This window comes from Bactrocera tryoni, chromosome 4, assembly GCF_016617805.1.
Source record: "Bactrocera tryoni isolate S06 chromosome 4, CSIRO_BtryS06_freeze2, whole genome shotgun sequence".
Lineage (NCBI taxonomy): Eukaryota > Metazoa > Arthropoda > Insecta > Diptera > Tephritidae > Bactrocera > Bactrocera tryoni.
In genome coordinates this window covers 67,353,563-67,374,623 of record NC_052502.1, presented here as the reverse complement: position 1 = coordinate 67,374,623, position 21,061 = coordinate 67,353,563, and the positions used below count along the sequence as shown (strand labels likewise).

General features: G+C 31.8%; 1 protein-coding gene across 2 annotated transcripts in view; it reads left to right on the top strand.

The window, feature by feature from the left end:
• Window positions 1–4,743: 4,743 nt before the first annotated feature.
• LOC120774046 (flocculation protein FLO11) overlaps window positions 4,744–21,061 on the top strand; it is a 40,891-nt gene continuing 24,573 nt past the window's right edge. Inside the window, exons 1-2 of one of the 2 annotated variants that reach the window (XM_040103348.1) lie at window positions 4,744–4,802; window positions 10,714–10,913. The gene's annotated coding sequence lies outside the window, so the exon portion shown is untranslated. Of the gene's footprint in view, window positions 4,815–10,713; window positions 10,914–21,061 lie in introns of both variants that reach the window. The other variant, XM_040103347.1, reaches the window with a different exon arrangement.

Here is a 21,061-nt window from a genome sequence, read left to right as displayed (position 1 = left end):
CAATGCTTGGTGGCAGCGGCGCTAAAGCGCATTAATTAGCTTGAAGTAACGCTTGTTAAAGTTTTTTTTCGTGGGTTATTATGTAAATGGCTGATATGAAGTGTCTGTCACGCATTGAGCAAATTGGAGATATTTATTTGTTGGTGATAGAAAAGTTTTTCAGCTGTGGCAAAGTGGCTGCTTGGTCCGCTGAATGATAAATATACAAAAATTTTCACAAAAAACTACAAGAAAAGTGAAGAAATGCAGAAAATATTAAAAAAAAAGTAAATTAAGTCTTCTGCAATTCATGTTGGTAATCGCCACTTGTAATTATATGTATACACTGCGGCACAGCAGGCGCCCAACCACCGCTGTCTGCTCACCATTGATTGATTTGTCTGCCGCGCTGTAAATTACAAAAGCAGAATTTGAGAAATTGTGCAACAAATTGCTCTTTCACTCATTTACAATCACTGTTTACTATATATCATCTACTCATAACTTTTTTTACGCTCTTTTCACTCTCTTTTGAGTTAGTTTGTTTTATGCCGCCGGCATTGATTTGCTGTTCCAACAGGTGTCTGCTCTTGTGAGTGCATTGCACTCATGTTTTGTTGTTGTTATTGCTGTTGTAATAGCTTGTTGTTAATTGCCAATTAGTTGTTGTTGGGTGTGTGTATGTTTATTGCGTCAATTGCATGCATTCGCGGCGCTTCTGTTGACAAGTCTATGGTCAAGGTGGGCCGCTCCTGCGCATTAGCATAGCTGTGTTGTAAAAATTCGCTGAAGAAATTGGTTTAAGTATTTAGTAATCGATATGTGTATGCAAATTTGCAGATTTACGATACAGGCGCAAGTATTTCAGCTATATTTGAGTTGGCTTTTGGTTAATCTACTTGCCTATTGCTCTGCACTAAACGCAAATGAGCGTGTAAATTAAAATTTTTTTGCACTTTTTGTTTTGTTTTGTAAACGAGATTCTCATGAATATTTATAATTCATATAAAATTATAATAGATATCAGTAATATGATGTAAAATGTAAGGTAAATCTTCCAATGAGTGAAAAAAATCAGAAAAATAAGCGCATAACATTCTCAGCATCGCGATAAAGACTGTTTACAGCTCGTTTCCACGACAGTCGGGTCTATGTAACCGTAACGGACACGGATTTTTATCCGACCAAAGACTGCTAACACGGCGGATTTCTCTTACTACAACAGCAACTGTTTGCAGCTAACGGTACTTAATTTTTATGCTGCATTTCCATAAAAAGCGCCACAAGAATTATATTCAATCGAAATATTACTTAAATTAACCTTAGCTCAGAAGTAAACTTCAAGAGATGCATACTACATACTTATTTAATAACTGTCGGATAATTGTTTAGTGAGTTATTAGATTTTGTATCAGCGAATTTTAAAATTTGTATAAAAGATAAACGAAACAAAACACGGTTGCACCGAAGCTAGAATCCCTTCACAAATAAAACTTCTCCAAACCAGAATTTGATGTTGATTGTTCAGTTTGCATGGCAGCTATAAGCTATAATACTTCGATCTGGAACATTTTTTCAAATATTATAGCGTTGCCTTAGGCAATAGTCTATATCGTATTTCGTGAAGATATCTTGGCAAATAAAAAAGTTTTTCTTACAAGGACTTGATTCCGATCGTTGAATTTGTATGGTAGCAATATGCTATATTGATCTGATCTAAACAATTTCTTCGAATATTATACCGTTGCTTTGCAAAATAATCCATGCCGAGTTTCATGAAGATACATTTTCAAACAAAAAAGTTTTTCATACAAGCATTTGATTCCGATCTTACAGTGTGTATGACAGCTACATGCTAAAGTAGTTGGATACCAGCGGTTACGACAAATCAGTTGCTTCGCGGGGCGAAAAGAATATTTGAAAAATTCCAGATTGATATCACGAAAACTGAAGGACTAGTTCGCGTATATACAAATCGACTCAGCTCGTCATGCTGACCATCTTTATATATATAAATCTTCTGACCGTGTGTTTGTAATTGAACTGCTCCTAAACGGCTGGACCGATTTTGATGAAATTTCTTGTGTGTGTTCAAGGAGATTCGAGAATGGTTTAGATTCACAATTTGGTCCACTGGAAAATGTTTTTTTAAATTAATTTTTCATTTGTAATAATTTTGGAATGTTTGACCGATAGATTGCGCCACCATCGCAGTATCCAATATTCAAACCTTAAATTGGCGTAAACGTGCAATAAACAAAACGATGCCAAAGTAAAAGGCGACATCTGTAGACAAGTTTTCATAACGTGGACAGAGTTGTTCGTTCTTAAGTAATAAATTGGGTGATTCAATACATCTAAGGGTAGCTATAACATTTTTTTCATACCTGCTAACTATTGGAGGGGGTATCTTGACAGGCAATTTAAAATTGCAAACGATCTGGCATAAAAAAATGGCGGCCTAACTGAAGTGTTGATAAAAAGGTCTATTAAAATTTGAGATATACAGAAATCTTTTCGAAACATTGCAAGACTGATGCCATAACCTTGTCAGCCTATATTTTGTCTTTCCACGCTTGAGAACCGTTTCTTAATATGCAGTCCACCAGGCTGACAATCGATTGGACTCGATTCTCTCTGGATTCTTATAACTTCCTGGCAAACTTTATATACCCTCTTCTGGGTATAAAAAACCCGCAAATTTATAAATTGTAGTGAAACAAGATATAGTATACGGGATTTGAGGAAAAAGTTTTGAGAATTTTCGCGTGATACGTGTATTCGATTTTCGATTGTTTTGTTGCGTTATAATGGTACCAATATCACTTATTTTTAAAGAAAAGGTCGGCAATTTTGAGATTTTAGTTAATTTTTGACAGCTATTTTTCTTGAACGCGTTTTGCTTGATATTTGATTTTTGTACCAAAATTACTCACTATTGACCAAGATATTGAACTCAGTCCGCGACGAAAAGATCTGCTCCAGAGGGTCATAACCCGTGACATATCGTGGGTATGACGTGGAAACCAAAGCTCAATTATCCCAATGAAAACTGTCGCATGGGCCAAGCCGAAAAAAGCTTGCTAAGTTAGGTCCAATGAAAATAGTTTCTTCGTTTGCAGAAGCGTCGTCCATCGAAAGTTCTTGTGAGGCCAGCAACTGGCATCCATCAATACTTTTTTGGTCTCACCGCATGGGCGCCGATTGAACAACGGGTGGTTAAAATAACTAAAACCAGGATAAACTTGTTGAGAGCAATGAGCTCATGAGATCATGATACTCGAAGCGAATCCAGGTTTAAAACCGTTAAACACTAACAACTCGGCAGTTTTTTCTAATAACTTCAGCGTTAGGTTTTGACATTAAGGTGGAGATTTTTCTTTTATTGAAAAAGTGATGGCTGAAGCATGAAAAATGGTGACACAGTTTAATAATTGAATATTACGTTGATATTTGAACAAGAATATGCTGATATCCCGAGTTTCTTGCAACTTTATATACTTACTTCTGGGTAGAAAAATCTAGAAAATCAACTAAAATTAGGCTCCTGCAAAGCATCTTCAACTGTGAAGGCTATATGGCGTTCGATGCTCCGATACGTATATAAGCCTATCATCTCTTAATATCTACCTTTTAGAATTGTACAAAATCCTTTGAGAACCGTAAAAATTTAAAGAAATTCTTGGTATTTTGGCACTCATTCAAAACAAAAGATAAAAAACAATAATTAAGTTGAAAATAATTTACGAGCGATGCGAGGTCAAGAAGAGGAAATGGTAGGGTCTGGCTGAGTTTTTAAGTATTTAATAACGGTTTATATCGATTTCCGGAAAAACTATGAGTTGTATAGAAAAAAGTTAGTTGACAAAGTTGTAGGCAATAGAAAGGTCTACAACTTTTGTACTAAAACCTTTTACACAGAATCTTAAATTTTATGTGAAAAACTCAAATATCACATGTTTTTGGGTTTTTTATTTTTAACTTTTACAAAAAAAAATTATTTCTCGAAAGTTGATGTAGACTTACACTCTTATTTCCCAAACATACAGTATTTTCTTCTTCTTCTTCTTCTTCTTGGTATTTTGGTTGTATTTAAAATGTTAGGGAGGAAACCTTATTTCGATATAAAATCGATATCGACAAAAAAACCCTAATTTTCAAGGAAAAATTATCTAGTAAATTTTTCAGAAAACTGTAAAAAAACATTTTTAGTCCGAAAGTATTAGAATGAGAAAACAGAGGTAATTCAACGCTCTTTACCTCACACGCCTACTCTAAATCTTCATTTAACTCAATCAATGTAAAGAAAGTTAGGCAATGTTTTCATTTCGGCTAATCCTCTAAAGAAGCGCTAATACATATAAAACGAATGACAAGGAATTCGCCTTGAATCATATGTATGTATATATAAAGCCAGGTCAGAGAACACTCACACTTTTAATATAAATATAGAGTTCTGGACTTAAGGAATTATTGATGAATTCCAAAATAGAGCAAGAAACCTGCAATTTTTTGTCTTGAAAGGTCTTAAAGCTAAATCCTAACATCTCTCATTTCCTCACGTGGAATAACTCAAGTTTCCACTACTCAAATATGTCTAATTCCACTCAAATACTCATTTGATTGAGTCAAATTAAAATAAGCTACTCACTTGCTGCCAAACACCAGCTCAGTGCAGCACATTGCCACAGTGCAGACAGCAGTTGAATATCGGAAGGCAACGCGTATGGTTTGAACAAAAGCGAATAGCGGTTAAACTGTTAACAAAAAGAACGCAATCAAGCCGCCTGTGAAGTAATATTGGCTAAGTGACAACCAGTGAAGTGTGTGATGAGGTGAGGCAAAGCGCGCAACGGCCAAGACCCAGAAAGTGCTAGCAAACGAGTCAATAAAGTCAATAGTGTATGCATTTGCTACAACAGCAACAACAATAACGACAAATTGTAGCAAATAAAGAAAGAAGCGTACGGCAAGTTTTAACAAAACAAGCGTTGCGCATCAAGCAACAAATAAAACCGTTAATAAAGTGCGTATGAATTGGTGTGCTTACTTGCAAATTCCATTTGTTTGTGCTTGTGTGTGTGTGCTGCCGATAATATAACATTTAAAAGTAAAATAGCTAATAATTATTACAGTTTGGGGTTTTTTGTTACAAATTGTGATTGTGCGGCAACGATACAAAGTTGTGCGGTGACTGCCAATCGGAGCGTTGTAACGAAAGCGGGCTAAACAAATATTGCTGTGATAGTTTCATTGTGTTTGTTTTTATGCCTACCCAAAAGGCATAACTGAATTGGTTGAGTGGTGACTACTAGTGCCAATACAAAAGCCAATGGTTCGATGATGGCCGACCGCGCGGCTGGCAACGCTTGAATTGTTCGCACTGAAAAAGGCTTGTAATGCTGGCTGCTTACTTGGTCAGCAGTTCAGTGGGCAAACGAAATAAATCATTAGTAATTAATATGTACACGATAAAACGCTGAAAGAGTGCATAAAAACAACAAAAATGAATAATATGAAAATAAAATGTTTGTATTAAATTTCTGCGATTTTTTACCAAAAGTTATTAATTAAATGTGTTAACTGAATTTGTGACTGGTGTTAATAAAAGTTTATGGCAGCAAAAGTGAAAGTGTGTATGACTAAGAAATTAGTGGAATTTCGATACTGGAAGTTGTTTTGAAAAAATAGATAGAATAAAAAGTTATAAAGCTAATAAATAAATTAAAACGAACTAAATTAAATTAATTTGAGTTGAAGTAAAATATATTAAAATAAAATAAAATTGAATTAAATTGAATCAAAATAAATTAAATTGAATTAAATTAAATTAAATTGAATTAAATTAAAGTTAAATTAAACTAAATTAAATTAAATTAAAGTTAAATCAAATTAAATTAAATTAAATTAAATTAAATTAAATTAAATTAAATTAAATTAAATTAAAATTAAATTAAATTAAATAAAATTGAATTAAATAAAATAAAATAAATATAAAATAAAATAAAATAAAATAAAATAAAATAAAATAAAATAAAATAAAATAAAATAAAATAAAATAAAATAAATAAAATAAAATAAAATAAAATAAAATAAAATAAAATAAAATAAAATAAAATAAAATAAAATAAAATAAAATAAAATAAAATAAAATAAAATAAAAATAAAATAAAATAAAATAAAATAAAAAAATAAAGAAAATAAAATGAAAAATAAATATAAATAATTAAATAAAATAAACCAAATAAAGTACAATAAATAATTAATTGGGAAAACATGCCAGTTAGGTAAAATATACAAAAATACAAAATAAAATAAAATAAAATAAAATAAAATAAAGTACAAGAAAAAAATAATAATTAATAAGAAAAAATTTGCGGAAATGCAAAAAATAAAACACAACAAATTAAAAAAAAAATAAAATGGATAAAACAAAATAAAAATAAATATATAAAATTAAATTTAAATAAAACAAAATAAAACAAGAAAAAACATTAACTTCGACTGCATTGCAGTTAATTTACCCTTCACAGGCACATTTCTTTTAGTAACTATGTTTTCAGTTTGTATGGAAGCTATATGCTATAGTAATTCGACTTGAACAATGCCCTTGATTCCGTTCGTTTGGTTTGTATGTCAGCTATATGCTATAGTTAACCGATCTGATCACTTTCTTCGGAAATTACATTGTTGCTTTAGAAAATAATCTGTCCCAAATTTCGTGAATATATCTTGTCAAATGCGAAAGTTTTCCATACAAGCCCTTGATTCCGTTCGTTCGGTTTGTATGGCAGCTATATGCTATAGTTAACCGATCTGAACACTTTCTTCGGAGAATACATTATTGCCTTAGAAAATAGTCTGTACCAAATTTCGTGAGTATATCTTGTCAAATGTGAAAGTTTTCCATACAAGAACTTGATTCCGATCGTTCAGTTTGTATGGCAGCTATATGTTATTGTGGTCCGATATCGGCCGTTCCGACAAATGAGCAGCTTCTTGAAGAAAATGACGTTTGCGAAGTTTCAAAACGATATCTTAAAAACTGAAGGACTAGTTCGTATACATATATACAGACAGACAAACGGACAGACAGACGGTTATGGCTAAATCGACTCAGTTCAACATACTGATCATTTATATATACTTTATAGGGTCTCCGACGCTTCCTTATGGGTGTTACAAACTTCGTGACAAACTTAATATACTCTGTTCAGGGTATAAAAATGTACTAACCTCACATTACTTTAGGAATGCGATCCCTTTTGCTCATTAAAAGAACTACACCTTCGCGCCATTCCGGCATTTGCTGCTTGGCAAAATTAGTGTTGGTATTTCGGGATAATTCCCCATTTTGATTCGCTCTCCAGCATAACGCTGCGTGCGTACTCATTGCCATCGCACACATTTAAGGAATGCCTGTTCAGCGTCGTCAAAGGCATGGCTAGAGTAGCTGTAGTATTAGGAGTTTTATCTAATTTTTTTGAAATATCCGTGGTCAGATAGCAGTTGTGCTGTGTAGAAGTCGCCTACTCCAAATTTTCGATTTGTCCATAGTTTAAATTTCTGATATGTGTGGCCTTAAATCTGCCACGACTTCCATTCTCCCATCTTTATTGCCATGCTGATATCGTTCAATTGCGTTCCTGTCATCTTCAGATACTTTCTTTAGCTCACAGAGTGTTTTTCCTTCGTATGCTTGAGGGTCAATTGGGGAATTATCACTTACAACTAAAATTGTCACCTGACACCTGACACTGTTCGGTATGCTGATGCAACTTTGAGGGCTGATGAATGCAATACGGCCAACATCTTACGACGGTTTTTCTCTTTTACCACATTTGCCTAATTCTCTGCTCGGTATGGTAAAAGGTTGTTAACATTAAGAGCATAATTTTTTCTTGGATGTGTTCCATATGTTGGCCATTAGTCTGCTTAGTTGGGAGGTGAATTTTACTGCCTTTCCTGCGGCGTGCTGTGTGTGTAGCTGGAAAGTTAATTAAGGGTCCAGTCTTACGCTTATAGCCTTGACAGACGGCAGCGTTGATCCGGATTAACTGCGCACTTAATCAGATCCAAATTTGTAGGTGACAGACGGCAGCTATGCGAGTTTGAAACTCTCATAAACAGCTCATTGTCCTTTTTATAATATTTTCAATGAAAATTGATAGAAGATAAACATTACGGTTGTTAGCCGACCAATTTTTACCAAACCATTTTTTATTACAAAAACATATCAACACATTATTTTTAAAACTGCATCAAAACATAGAAGTTTTATTGATATTATATTGAGAATTTGATAAACAGCTGTCAGGGTTGCTTGTATTTCATTCACAATAGATGAAAATTGGCCATTTTTAACAATGTTGCCAACGAAAATCTCACAAACTCCCTAAAATTTTGAGAGTTATTTTTGGATTCAGCAACGGAGTTAGCTGTGGTAACTCCTGAATTAATCCCGAAAAATGCAATTAATCTGGTTTAACGCTGCCGTCTGTCAATGCTATTAGATAGCTAACTGTTTTTTCGTGTGCTTAGAATGTCCATAGTCGTTTGCATACTTACATCGAGGGATACAAACATACATATATGTAAGCTTATTCGGCAGCAGTGGTAAATTGATTAATTTCAATTAAAAAAAAAAAACAAAAAAAAAATAATAAAAATAATTAAAAAATATAAAAATAATTAATTAAACTAATTAATTAAAACATTTAAATAAAAATAATTAATTTATAAAATTATATAAATTAACAACAACAACAAAAAGTTTAAAAATATATTTAATGAATTAAAAAAATTGTTAAGGAAAAAGATCAAGACAAAAAAGAAAAATAAGAGATAAAATAATTAATTAAAAAAAATAAAAAATTAACAGGCAAATTAATTTTTTTAAATTCCGCAAATGTACCTATGCACCTCCGTGCACTTTCGTGGCATATTACTCATACGCCACCGGTTATACAACGCAATTGGGCAATATTTTAATTTGAGCCGCGAAAAATGGAAAGGCCTGCCACAAATGTGCCGAATGCACTGACTAAAAGCTGACTAACACAAAAACAAAACCAAAAGATTAAAATAAAAGTAAAATTGAGTGAAATAGAAAATTCGAGAGGAGTGTCTGATATACATACAGTGACCAGCGACAGACAACCGGTCATTACAAAATAGCAATAACAACTAAGGCGGCGGCTGGAATACAGCTTGACAGTGCAGCGTTGTAAGCAAGTGGCAAAAAGTGCAGAAATCATTGCATGCGATTATCGCTGCATGCAAATGTCTGCATGTATGCCTATTGGAGTGATAGTGACAAATGCAGGAAAAAAATTTAGTGCCGATGTGGCGTTACAGTGTAGCAATCAAATCGGACTTTAAGCTAGTAAACGTAATCGTGCGCTGTTTTAACGGCATGTAGATAAGACTTCATATGACGCATGCTTGAAAACTAGGGCAAATCACAATTTTTGAACACATACATATGCAACATAGTTGCGTTACGCATAAGTTTTTGCAAAAACTCTTTTTGATATTCTTTGCAATATTGTTTTTGCTATAATTTTCTTACTATACTTTTTTTCTATCATTTTATGCACTAATCTCTAAAAACTAATGTTTTCGCAAAATCTTTTCATATTTTTTGCAATAAGCTTTTTTGTCATAATTTTGTTATACTTTTTTTCTATATATTTTCGAAATGACTTTTTTGCTATAATTTTTTCCATAATATTTTGCTAAATTTTAGTTTGCTAAATTTTTTTTTACTTAAAGAAATGTTTTTTTTTGCTATAATTTTTAGCCATGAAACATTTTTGTTCCAAATTTTTGGCATCGTCACGTTTTGCTTTACTTTTTCTGTCATAAAATGCTTTGCTATAGTTTTTTTGACATACAATTTTTCTATAATATAGTAGTTTTATCAATAATGGCAGTTGTTGTAAACAATTTTTGTTTTCGTTTTTTTACTAAATGTTTTTTGTCATAATTTTTTCTATAAATGGTTTGCCATAATTTTTTGCTAGAAATTGGTTGTCATAATTTTTTTGCTATAAATTGGATGCCATAATTTTTTGCTATATTTGTTTGGTTATCATTTTACTTAATAATTTTTTATCAAAATATTTTGTTATAAAAAATCCACTTCTTGGCATCGGCATTATATCTAATTCTTGGCAACAATTTTTGCTTGCTATACTCTTTTTCTCATAATTTTTGCTATAAAGTTTTTATGAATATGTTGGCAGTAAATTTTGTGATTTCGTCTTTTTTTGCCATGAAGTTTTGCCATAAAATTGTTGCCATAATTTTTTAACCCAATTTTTCGTTATACGTGTTTTTACACTATATCATGTTTTACTATATTTTTTCGCCATTCAAGTGTTTGCCATAATTTTTGTTATAAAATGTTTACCATAATTTTGTCCCCATATATTAGTATGTCATAAATTTCTTTTTTTAATTGTTTTTTGCTATCAAATTGTAAAGACTTGTTTTATCAATTGGTTTATCCCACTCATTCGCATTAGATAAGGAAATCCGCATGTTCGCCGTAAATCCACTAACAGTGCAAGACAAGTATTACAAGATTGCCAACATATCCAATTTTTGCTGCTGTCCCGAGAAAAAAAAACCTCATAGCAAGTTTAACTAAGCTCAGCTGCCGTGTTGTTGTTGCTTTACAAGTTACTGGCTTGTTTGTTTGATTGCTTCTATTGGTTTCTTCCCTAATAGCGCTGCATTTACTTTGTTTGCCGTTGATTTATAATTGCAAAAGTGACAGCGAACCACAAGAAATCGATACAATAACAGCTAAAAAATACCGTTAATTAAAACCCATACACATTTAATATTAAAGCAAACAACATAAACCGACGCCAACAACAAGGCCCAACGAACGCTATACAAGGAAACTGGACACCATTTCTTAAGCGGTAAGTTGCTGTAATCTGTAGCGTTTGCTGGTAAAGTGGATAATTTTATAAGGAAGTTGCCGTTTGTGATTGAAAAACGCAGTGTGTGCGTGAAAAAGTATGCATATACAATTCAGCAAAAACTATAGTAAATTAAATATTAATTTTTGCGTGTTTTCCGTGGGAATGTCGCCGCAGTTCGGTAACTCAGATGGTGTGAAAATAAGTGACATGAGATAAACGGTAGAAAAATAGTCGCAGTTTAAATTTATTCAAAAAAATTTAATGAAAAATTGATTAGTAAGGCGTCAATTATTCCATAGCAAGCAATTTGCAGTAAAATTTTCTGACTTCTTGTGCACTTTTTATTATTATGAATTGAATAATAAGTACTAACAATCGATTTGATATGGGAAATTATCAAAAATATAAAATTTTTATGAGTTGAAAAATTTTTTAAGTGCTTGGAAGCTTTACTTAAAAGTATGCAGAGCACTTAGTTTTTGACTGCTACGAAAAAGTCTTTAAAAACAGCTTTTAATATGCAGTTATATAATATTGTTATTGCTAGTATTGCTTAAAATTCGCCTTTAAAGAAATTTGAGATTATCTTTTTTTAATTAGACCGATATAGCAATTTTTTCTATAACACTTTGTACAACAATCAGCATTAATCAAATTGAGAACCTGCTGCAAAGACCAATCTTAAGTGGTAATATTTAATCCTATCAAAATGTTATTATTTATTTCAAAGCAGAAGAAATAAATTATCAAGAACAACAAATCATCTTCCTTAAGACAGATACTTTACTTGCCAAAAGAAACTATTTGATTAAGATACTGATGTTATGTTTTTTCTTTAGCATTAATAGTAAGCCGAAATATTTAAATACTAATGCCTTATAGTGAATGTTATAACATACATATGTGAATTTCACCTAAAATAAATTTCCTATAATTTTTGTGCTATAATATTTTTAATACCTTCCCATAATTTCTTGCTATAAAAAAAAATTACTATATTTTTTTTTTCCATAGTAAAATAAATAATTGCTTTATAACGATTTGACTTACATTTTTGCATAAAAAATATTAACAAATTTAAATATTAACATTCACTTTTGCAAAAAAATAGCTATAATTAATCTATTTTTCTCCTATATTTTTGCAATAAATTTATATATTAACAAAAAATTATCATAAAATGTTTTCCATAAATTTGATTTGCTATAATCATTTTCTTACATTAATTTCTAACAGAACGTAAGAAAACCAGAACGTAAATATGTATGAAACTTGATTATACTTCGTTTAAATTTTTTTGTTTGCTATAATTTTTTTACCAAACATTTTTATAATTACAAAAATTACATTACTTGACAAATCTGAGGGAAAAATTTGCGACTGATATGCTAAGAGGTTTGTGAGGTACTTGAAGAGTCTTGATTTCGAGTTTTAGTTCAAAATTTTTCCAGCGTGTGTTAGAAATTTTTTACTATCGCTTTCGGCTTTAGCAACCAAAATAAGCAATAAACAGCCTCTAACTTTACTGCAGCTAAATGACTGTAAGCTACTTCTCTAATTTTGTATTTGCTATAAAAATATAGAAATTTATAAATTTTGCAAAGAAAAAATTAATTACTCCGTATACTAAATAGTACATACATATGTAGTATGTCTGTTATTATAAGTTTAATATTTAATTATATTTCGTTATAATTTTTATTTGTTTCACATTTGTTGGAATAATTTTTGTGGGTTTAATTTTTTTTTCACAATTTTTGCTATAACACTTTTACCATAATTTTTTGCTATAACATTATTACCATAATTTTTTTGCTATAACAACATTACTAATATTTTTGGTATGCATTCTTAACATTATCATTGTATTTTGTGTGCTATAAAATGTTTGTTGTAAATATATTGCCATCATTTGTTTGCTATAATAATATTGCTGTAATTTACATATTTTGTATTTTGAGTTCAAAAACTTTCTATCACAGGCTTAACATTTCACTATATTCCGTAATAATATTTATTTGCTTCACATTTGTTGAAATAATTTTTTTGGTTTTAAGTCATCATCATTTTGAGTGCGCTATATAATCATTGCTATAAAAATATTTTTTTCCCTTAAAATATCTTCTCTGACATTATTATCATGATCTGTGTACTATATAATCATTGCACTAAAAATAGTTCCTTATTTTTTTTGCTATAAAATATTTACTAAAAAATTAAAAAAAAAAAATGTTTTCTGAATTTTACTGCTATACTACTTTTAGACAGCAAATGTAAATGTTGGATACCATAATTCTTTTCTAACATTTTGTGCTATAAAATTGTTTTCAGCAAAGGTTTTGCTATATATACGTACATTTTTTGACCAATGTTTTATTACTGGTTTATTCAAGCCTTACAAGTATCTGAACAGACTTAAACTTTGGTGTAATTTATCAATTTCCCATCGGAAAACCGATTATATGCATGCAATACATTTTTTTAAAACCATTATGCCTTCGCTAACAAACTAGTAAACATATTAAATATATTTCAGTAAAAAGCAGCCACTTCAATCAGTCAAAAATGATAACCGCAAAAACCGCAACCACTAATTTGCCATTTTCTTGCTTGCGCGATTTAAAGGAAATGCACATGCTGGTAATAAATAACAGTAATATGTTTTTATAACTAATATGCATAGCAAAATGCAAAAGAAACTCGCTTTGCACACGAAAGACTTAAGTGACAAACCCGGTTTTTTCATATTTCATAGTTGCTTAGTGGTAAATTGCGGTTTTTGCACGGATGTTATTAAATATTTTGCTACAAATAGCTGCGATAAAGGAGAGCTCAATTTGCAAAAGTTATGAAACATAGAAAGTTAGTTTTAACCATATTTTGAGGTAAAAAGGTATAAACTATTAAAATACTATATTCTTAAAGGGAGAATACAACTGACGTTAAGGCAATCCATCTGGTATTGCTAAGGACCAAAACTAGAGTATATGCGTTGTTATTAGACTACCAGACTGATCTAACACAACCATATCATACACCAATAATCAGAAATTTAAATTAAGTTTCAATACATATCCACGTACTTTTAATTTTTAAATGGAAATGCAGCGGAGATAAGGATTAGGTTTAGGAAATGTTGGTATCATAAAAAATTCTTATGGCATATCAAATTGTATCTCATTTATTGGTATCAACCTTAAATATATTCTATGCTCACACCCTTAAGCCAAATCTCAACTCGAAGAGAAGTCACGGCCTTTTCTACTGAGCCTTTATACTTCTGAGAACAGCAGAGTTAGAGTGGTGATGAGATACTTACATAATGTTGGTCGTGTTTCTCTTACTATATCTTTTACACGATTCTTACAGGAATGAACAAAAAATATTGATGACGTTTTGGAACTCACTCAGTACAGTCCCCATCGAAAGCTTTTCAATGACTTTGCCTATATTAATTGCTCTCTACTTGACGTTACCGTACCATGAGTGGTGTTAGGTTTGCATAAGAAACTTCTGGAATAAAGTATTCTATTTCGTAGGCGGATTGGTATTAAAAGAAGACTTTCAAATTGCAGTTAGGCTTTCTCTTTAAATAGATTAAAAAACTAAAGCAATGCTTACAAAATTTTGCTAAACACTTTTTTGCTATAAATTTAATTCGCAATTAATTTTTTGGCATAATTTTATTGCTATAATTTTTCTTTATAATGTGATTTATTATACCAACCATTTTTTTCAACAAAATAATATTTTTTACTAAAATTTTTTCTATAATTTTTTACCATAACATTTTTTGGTAGACGTTCTTTGGAAAACTAATGCAATGCCTGTGAAATTTTGCCATACACTTTTTTGCTACACTTCTCGCTGCACTTCTCATTTGCAATAATATATCTTTGCCATAATTTTTGTGCTATAATTTCTGTTTTTTTATCTGATTTATTATACCATTTAATTTTATTTGCTATAATTCTTCCTATAAATTTTTACAATTAAATTTTTTGGTATAAATGCTACACTTCTCATTTGCAATAAATTATCTTTGCCATAATTTGTTTGCTATAATTTTTTTTAATCTGATTTATTATACCATAATTTTTATGCTACAAAATAATAATAATTTTATTTACTATAATTCTTCCTATAATTTTTTACCATTAAATTTTTTGGTAGAAATGCTACACTTCTCATTTTCTATAAATTATCTTTGCCATATTTTTTTGCTATAATTTTTCTTTTTTAATCTGATTTATTATACCATAAATTTTTGCTACAAAATAATAATAATTTTGTTTGCTATAATTATTCCTATAATTTTTTACCATAAAATTTTTTTGTATATTTTTTGTTCCTTACTGAAACCAATGAAATGCTATAATTTTTCGTCGAGATAGTTTTCTTGTAATTCATTTTACCATACAACTTTTGTTAAAAGTAATAATAATATCCTTTGCCATAATTCTTCCTATAATATTCCTCTATAATTTTTTTGCTATACAACTTTTTTCTTTAAAACTTTTTGTTTCAATTGCTTTTTTGCCATAAAATAATAAGAATTTATTTTCAAGTTTTTCAGATGATTTCCGATAACTTTTATAGAGTTATTTTATCTAATGAATATTGATGAAATTTATTCAATTTTACAGTAAAAAACTTGAAGAGGTATAATATAGCCTACAATATTTGCCATTATTGAAACTCTTTTTGATAGTAGGGTTCCATAAATTGCATATGTTTCATAATCTATGAGTTTATAATAATGGAATACTAATTTTATCTAAAGTAAACTACGCCACAAGCTCCAAAATGCACTCAACACTAACCAAAAACCATCTGCTTTGAACGACAAGCAGCTCTAAACGATCGCGAAAACATCAGAATTTCGCTTTCGACCATAAAGTTATTTGGACATAAATTTGAATATAAATATAATAATGAAAACATGAATAATTTCCAAAAGTAAACGCCACTCGTCGATTAACGCACGCTATAAAAGACGCATTTGTCTGAAGTCTCAGCTGCTCAGTAGTAATGATTGAAAACGGCGGTAGAGTGATGTGCCAAGCCTTTCTCAGTTCAAATACTCCCAATAAAAAAACTGAGAAATATAAATCTCGAAAATAGTCAAGCATAAAAATGCAGTGGGACAGGTGCCACGCTGAAAAAAAATAAAAATGTATGTGCGACACTCAGTTGAAGTGAAAAAATAAGTAAATTATTTAAATTGCTTTTACGCTAAGCGCTGGCATGAGAAAGAGTGTAAAGCGTTGGAAAAAACTGTGAAGAGTCTGCGCTGCTATTGTTGACGCATGCGTGCGCTTTTTCTAATTCAAATGTTGACTTTCGCGTTTGTCACTTTTAGTTTCATTCACATTTACATATGGCTAGGTGGAATGACACACTTTTCATTAAGTGTTGCTATGTGGTTGTTGTTGTTGCCTTTTATTTTATATTTTTTCGGCGGCGGTTTTATGTGCTTAAGACTTTCTGCTTGGCATATGTGAATTCAGTTAATGGCATAACTATGTTAGTTGAGTTTTAAGCATATTAGGGTGGCACTTAAAATATAAAATAAATTATTTTTTCGGTTCTCAACGGTTAATTTAGTAATTTTGCTTTCCGTTAATGACTTAATTCTATTTTTTGAGATTTATGTATGTACATTAGGGTGGTAATAACAAATTTTTAAGTAAAGAGTCTTTATAAATCACAACCTGTAAATCGGTAGTATTGTGCAAAAATAAAACTTTTGGTTTATGTAAAGATTTTTTGCTTAGGGGGAGCGTCGCTTAATGATTATGCGCATATGAGCGTACCCTAATGATTATCCAAGAAACGAAATAATAATAAAATGCTTAGTTGACTTATGTTAGGTGACCGATAAGACGTCTAGCAAAGGGATCAAATATTGGCTTACCCTAATACTAACTAAAAAATCCAAAAATATCGTAAATAAATAAAATGTCAGTAAAATCAGATTTTCACAACAAATTCGGAGTTAATACCACATATTTTATAGCGTACGTCGTATTTCTTATAATATAAATTCAAGTTAAAAAAGTGCTCACCCTAGTAATAACTTGAAAATTTTTTAAAATAAATAATAAAAATGTATGTTTTTATTTTCCAGTACTAAAGTTTTACGCTGTTATCACCCATGAAACCAAATTTGATAAACAAATTTTTTACTTTTATTTAAGTACCATCCTAATATAATGAAAATACAGTATATATAGTATAACAATAATAAAAAACAATTATATAACATATAAATGAGTATTTCCACTTAAGTTTGAGCTGACGTTGCGAAAATCTAATAAAATAAATTTCTTCTGTTATTTAAGTACAACCCTAATATAACGAAAATACTATATAGCAACTAAAAGTGAGTATTTCTAACTAAGTTCGAGTTGAGGCAGGAAAAATCTGATTAAATCAATTTCTTCCATTATTTAAGTACCACCCTATTATAACAAAAAAATATACATATATATCAACTATATAATCATATAAGTGAGTATTACCAACTAATTCAGGTCTGTGATTATAAAAATCGGACAAAAAAATGTCTTACGGAATTTAAGTACCATCCTAATATAACGAAAATACACATATTCCAACCATATAAACACATAAGTGAATGCTTGTTTGCTGAGACACACATTTGAATGGAAATTAAAAGCCAACAAATGTTTGCTTTTTCGTTAGTTTGCGCATACACACACATAAGCATATGAATATATACACATGCATGTATGTACGTACATATGTATTCCCTGAGTGTTTACATATGTAAATATGTTTTGACTGTTTGGTATTGTGCGCTTGTGCGCCACCTTTTTTGGTATTTTCCCACTTTGCTTTGCCTCAAATTGTTTTTTATTGTGATTATGTAAAGCGTCGACGTAATTTAATTGTACAACAACAATAACAAACGCTGCGGCATGCGAGCGCACTTAAAGTACACATCCGCACGTAACCTTTGCTAAGTGCTCAGCCGCTTAATTGTTTTATTTCACACATATTTATTGCCGGTGGAATTTATTGTTAACTTCATTTATGCTTCAACATCTTCGTTTGTTTATCACTTTTACTTTTTCGGGTTTTTTCGCACACACTCTTTGGTTGATTGTTCAGCAAATTATTTGGTTTTTGAATGTTTGACACGAAAAGTGATTGACAGTGACTTATGGAGGCGAGCAAATGTGAGAGTCTGCTCCGAATACATGTGTTTCTCAGTGATATTTCGTTGATAAGGTGAATGCTGCGATTGTTGTTGTAGCGGCAGACAACATTTCGTAAATAATTTTGTCTGAACTGTGAAGAGTTCAGTCCTTTTCTGATTAAATATTCGGCTTCATATAGGATATGTATACCCGAATGTCTTTCAAGCGCGGGCTGTATGCTTTGCTATCTAGCTCTTCTCTGCTAGGTGGCTCTGCCAGCTGCGTGCAACGCTCTAAACATTTATAGGAATGTCTCGAAAATAAAGGATAGCGTTAATGCGGTCCACAATTAGGCATAAGGCTTTTAATTTATTACAGTAAATTTCAAGCTGAGGCCTTTGCTATTGCGGAAACCGTGGAGCTGTTCTCTAATGTACCTGCAGGCAGTATACAGCCAAGCAGCAATCAGGGCAGTATTGTCATGTCGCATTTCGGCCAAAACCATACTGGTAAGCAGGCAGCAGTGGAAACAGTTGCCAGAAGCAAGCAACTTCATTTCTACTGAGATGAGATAGTGGACGAGAATGATGCATGGCTAACACTCGAAAACGTGAACAACATTGAGAAGCCCATGTATTGTCTATACGACGACCTGGACAGAAGGATAGTAAAGAAAATCAAAACACGATGGAACAAGCTACCTGGGTTCCTAGATCGGATCGGAGGTACACAAAATCACTACTGGCGGAATTGGAACTGCAACTGTAGAAACATGACCGAAATAACAACTGGTCACCGTCTGGTGGCGACACACGCCTGCAGAATAAAGCTGACAGATCGAGAATACTGCAGAAAATGTCTAGAACAAGGTACCAGAGAAATAATGGAACATCTCTTGTGCACTTGTCCCACTGGAAATTGTCACTGGAAGTCGTATCGTAGTGAGAGATACGACACAGAGTCTGTTGAAATTCGCGTCAAACGTAGGCATCTTAATGGATGACTACTCCTCATGGATCTCGCAACTGAGCTCCATCTGGCATCGCAAAGGATCAAAACTGAACTATGTATAGCTCATTGGACCTCCAGACTAACCGAACCTAAGCTAAGCGTTCACAATATAGTAACGTTTCTTATTCAGAATCTTCTTCAAAATCAGTTACATTATGGATAAAAATCTACAAAACAGCTGGTTACTTTGGTGACAAGAAATTGTTTCAGTCATAAAAGGAATTTCCCCTTGTCGCTAAAGTCAAAATGTATCTTAAATACGCCAACGCATTTTTTAGAGAATACAACATCCTGGCATATTTATATAACATCAAAGTCAGACCACGTCCCATAGAAGATGAAACCTTTTGAATTGCATTCCTCTTGTTGATAAACTGCAAGTTCAACGGTTCAGTTCGGTTTAAAAAACGATAATTCGCTATCTATAATCCAATACGAGTAGCATCAAGTGAAGGCCTAGTGAGATGAGTAAGGAGCTACTTATTGAATTTAAATCAAAAGTTGAAATATATGCTAAGGAGTCAGTGTTAGAAATCCTGGGATGTTATTGAAAATCTTGTCATAGGTTCGATCAGAGGTTCAAAAAGGGAATAACACTTGAAGCTTCCATAGATGGCAAAAACAGTGGAGTAATAAGGAAAATGGTGTGAAAATCGTATCCCAGTTATCACAGCTACTACTCGTATATTACATCATGCTTTATTTTGAAACAGAGAAAACTCTAAAAAAATCTAAAAATATTCGACTTCACCCTTCTCAAAACTGAGATCACTGCGTCGCAGAATCTACTCATGGTGGCATTTTCTCTAGCCACATACCGAAGAGAGATTCGTGGTTGGGTCCATGCTTAGGAGGAAGGTTGAAGGGAAAGTAAGTCTGATAGGAGCTCTCCATTAAGCATATTTTTAAATTACCGTTATACTGTAGCATTTTCCAAGCAGAGGTGGATGTACTTAAAGTAGCAGTAGGTGTATTGCTTCAAAGTGCAGCCTCTTTCAGGCAGATGAAAACTCACTACGATAGCATCACAAAACTCGCTAACTGTGGGCTAAAAATTAGTCGAGAAGTGTCTGTTCTCACAATCAGTATCAACAAGCTACTTCATCTGGAAACTGCAAAGCCGATGAGTTCGCATGAGAGAACACCTTTCGCTTCCAATGCCCAGCTCTTTCAAAGCCATGGTTGAAACATCTCGACAGTCAGTAAAATAGAGGAAACTGTTATTGAACGCACAGAAAATTTGTGACTAGTGTAGTGATCTACATATATATGTAGGAGAGAAGAGAGCAAAATACAAGTTATGACCAGAGCACTCAACAATTTTCCACTGCTTTTCATTATAACACATTCATTTTTTTTAAATCTATTTAAAAAACCAGGTAACCTCTTCAAAGTCATTCAATTTGACCAATTGCTTTGTTACCACCACAACATTGATGACAGATAACGCGAAGAGCAAAGAGGCAAGCCAGAAAAACAGACGATCTCGGTGAACAGATAGGCAAATTTGAAAGGCACGTGCCATTGCATTGGAGGCATTCGTGACTACAAACACGTGGCGTGCTGCATAATGCATGTTGAAAGTGGTAAAGTCGCAACACTGTTAACCACAGTAATCACTGCAACAACAAAGAGGCAAAATTCAGTTGAAAGCAATAAAACGTGAGTGCAACTTGCGAAATAGCGCATAGAAACGAACTTTAACGGTAGTATTTGTTGGTATGTGTGTACGTGCATATCGACAAAGTAACAGTTCACTTTTTCGAATGTGCAGTTTGGTCGCTAATTCATGCCCTGTAGGAAATATTTGAACGATTTTTAATAAAAATTTATAAATTTTGTTATTTTCTAAAGAATTTTAAACTATTATTACTGATTTTTAATGTTAGATAATTTAAAAATAATTTTAATAATTTCGGGATCACGAACACAGTTTCGGGATTCATTTTTGTTATTTTCAAAAGATAT